A 3115-nucleotide genomic window follows, 5' to 3' on the forward strand; every position below is an offset into this window, starting at 1 on the left:
AGTGCCAATTTATAGGTCCTGATGATCTGCGTTCAAACATAACACATATTTTATCCCTTAACTACACAAATTCAATGATCTTCTCCACAATTTCTGTGTGACAGAGGCACACAGTACAGAAAAGACAACTTTTCTTCCAGTTGTGTTTATTTATCAACTGGAAGTACCAGGATGGATAGCATGGCAGGAACAGGGCCAGGATCATGTAAGAAATTGTTGGGTGAACGTCCACCCATGCCTCTGCCAATGCATCTTCATGTCAGCTGGCACTGCCCAGTGTTTTTGAGCAGAATTGGCAGTCGTGCCCATCTCTGTAGCAGTTTTCATGATGGAAAGTCATGGACACTAAAATGGAGTTCCCAAATCCAATTTTCACTTGTGAATTGAGCCTTGGCTTGCACCCGGCTCTGCAGAGGTAAAAGGCTAATGCAGTGGCCCAGCATGCCATCGGGGCTCTGCCATTGCCTGCTAATGGTGTTTCACACACTGCACAAGCCTGCATGGGGACCTGGGAGTGAGATGGGGCTGCCTGGGGGAGAGATTCACAGCCAGGAGGTGGTGGTATGCCAGCCTGACAGGGAACGCCAGCAAACCCCATCAAGCTCACACAAAATTTGCCGTAGGAGGATTCACATCAATGTTTTACAGCTGCAGACATTCTTCCAAGACCAACCACTGGATACTCGTTACACTAAAGCAGCCGCTCATGGAATCATGGGGTCACAGCCTGGTTTGTGTTGGAAGGGACCTTAAAGCCCACCCAGTTCCAACCCCCTGCCACGGGCAGGGACACCTTCCACTAGAGCAGCTTGCTCCAAGCCCTTGTGTCCAACCTGGCCTTGAGCACTGCCAGGGATGGGGCAGCCACAGCTTCTCTGGGCACCCTGTGCCAGTGCCTCAGCACCCTCACAGGGAAGAGCTTCTGCCTACTTTCAAGTCTAAACCTCCACTCTTTCAGTTTAAAGCCATCCCCCTTGTCCTGTCACTACCTGCCCTTAAAAATGCCTTGTACCTATCTAAACATACTGATCCTGATGCAAGTTGAAGGCTGTTTAAGGTGTCTCGAGGATTAGTAAACACCTGCATGTTTATGAAAGGTTTTTTCTGAAGTGAAATCTAAGTGCTTAAAACTCATCATATTTTCTGCTTTGTTAATATACACAATTATTCTCTAGCTCCGTGGATGAGCAATAATAAGCACACGCTTGCTCCTCAGTCCATAAATATAAGCTTCTTCCCAATCCCTGGCTTAGAGGTGCACCTCAAAAACACCAGGTGACTTTGCTTTGCTATCATCTGTATCATAGCCACGATGTGCCAAACAGTGTTGAAAGGATATTTTATTAGCTGATAAACTGGACTACTATTCACTAAGGAAGAAGATTATCAAACAAATTACACTGAGAACCAATAATAGGGGAAAGTTTAATGATTTCTGTAAGCCACTGCATTCACCTGCCCTTGTAGTTTACTAAGAAAATGAGGGTTTCTTCATGCTGAGTTTATGGGAACACTTTACCCATATTTCAACCCTTCTTTCCTCAGAGCTCTTTGACATCACTGCTTTCTTGCTGGAGAATTTACATTAAGGACAATTATAAAACAAAAATATACCACCATTCAGGAAAATATACAACTTCTTATCAGAGGGATGTGGATGTTCTTCTTGCCAGTCTACAGACATGGAGATTAAATTTCAGAGAGAGATTTATTTTGTGCTATTGTCCTGTTACTCACCAGAGGATTGTGCAATGCAAGTAATCTGATCAGAATAATGCATAGGGACATATTTCAGAAAACCAATAATTGTGGTAACGTTGAGCTCTGCAAGGTGCCAAAATAAAGTCCAAAACTACCCTCACTCTTTTCCACAATTCCTTAATCATGGCATCATAATGTGCTGCTCTGTCGTCCATTAAAGCCACAAGCTTGAAGTAATCAATGCTGGACATCAGGAGATTTATTGTAATTTAAGATCTACAGCACTTTTGCAGGCTGAAAAGTGAAATTATAGTTTATAGGTGTGCCATAGCTTGCATTTCACAGCTTTTACTTCTTTAAGCTGGCTTGGTGCGGGTTTCTGCTGTTGCCTTGAGGTTTTTTCTTTCTCTTAACCTGAGTGCTGCAGGCTTTTTTATGATGTTAGGAAGCAGTTAAGGCAAACAACAGAAAAAATTACTAAAACTGACTGTATTTAAATTCTGTTTACTTCCTTAACCTTTTGACTTACCTATACAAAAAGTAATCTTTCATAAACAAGTCCCAAACAAAATCATTGCCTATTTTACTTTCCTAAAACCCTTGTGGAATAAGCAGAAATTGTAACAAGATCCATTTGACCGTTTTTTATTCCACTCATATTTGCAATGATTTTATAACTGATGCTTGGTTTGCCTCTCCACATTATCACAATCAGTGCATCCTGGGATTAAAAACCATTTAGGGCCCAACTCTTAAAGAAACTCCCCACACAGCAGTATAATGAACACTGTTCCTTTTTATTGTCGCTGGGTTTATTGGTATGCCAAAGACGCTGCAAAGCTCAGTTCTCACTCTAAAAACAAAGGAGGGACCCACTTCCCAGCATGGCTCCAGTACAGAAACAGCACAAAGAGTTTCAAGGAAGGTAGCACTGAGACCCTCACACGGCAAACATGCCATTAAAGTGTGACTGGGTTGGAAGTCGGACATGGTTCAAGACCAACTGGTCCCTACCCATGGCAGAGGGTTGGAACTGGGTAAGCTTTAAGGTCCCTTCCAACACAAACCATTCCAGGATTCTGATTCTGTGAATCTACTCTAGCCCAGATGATGCAGATGTTGTCAGATGCAGAGTTTCAACTGACCACTGAGAAAACATCCAGGCTGGGGCCATTACTTCACTGTGCACTTAAATCTAGGCTTCACTGTGAGGGGGGTGAGGCACTGAAACATGCTGCCCTTAGAAGCTGTGGCTACCCCATCCCTGGAAGTGTTCAAGGCCGAGTTGGACACAATGTGATTCTGTGATTCTATGATTATAAAAACTGCCAAAGACTATTCTGAATAATAATGGATTCACCATGTGCTTATACAGAATCGACTTCAGCACGTGCTTAGAAGTTTCTGTGAACCG

The sequence above is a fragment of the Neopsephotus bourkii genome, unplaced genomic scaffold (genome assembly GCF_033783945.1).
Source record: "Neopsephotus bourkii isolate Nb327-2 ecotype Australia unplaced genomic scaffold, CSIRO-AGI_Nbou_v1 NB_274, whole genome shotgun sequence".
NCBI lineage: Eukaryota > Metazoa > Chordata > Aves > Psittaciformes > Psittacidae > Neopsephotus > Neopsephotus bourkii.